Consider the following 357-nt stretch of genomic DNA (forward strand, 5'->3'; position numbering starts at 1 on the left):
AGAGAGAGAGAGAGCGAGAGAGAGCCAGGCGAAGCTGTTGAGTTGAATGTTTTGTCGTGGGGACGAAATAAGTTTTGGAGGCATCATTGGGAAATATTTACCGAGCACCCTGGACAGATGGAAAAAAAAAAAAAATGTTTTGTTTTTGATTTTTATACACAAGTACTGCTTGCAGCAATTACAATCTTAAAGACTGGACACATTGAAGGGGCATGTGTAAGAAGGAATAATAATTAGTTGTTGTTGTTATTATTATTATTGATACAGTTTTTTGTAAATTCATATTTTAATGTATTTATATCTACTTAAAGTATGGCATTGAGAGTGTGTAAAACACTGTGACTTTATTTTAACTAT

The sequence above is a fragment of the Sinocyclocheilus anshuiensis genome, unplaced genomic scaffold (genome assembly GCF_001515605.1).
Source record: "Sinocyclocheilus anshuiensis isolate Anshui unplaced genomic scaffold, SAMN03320099.WGS_v1.1 scaffold384, whole genome shotgun sequence".
Lineage (NCBI taxonomy): Eukaryota > Metazoa > Chordata > Actinopteri > Cypriniformes > Cyprinidae > Sinocyclocheilus > Sinocyclocheilus anshuiensis.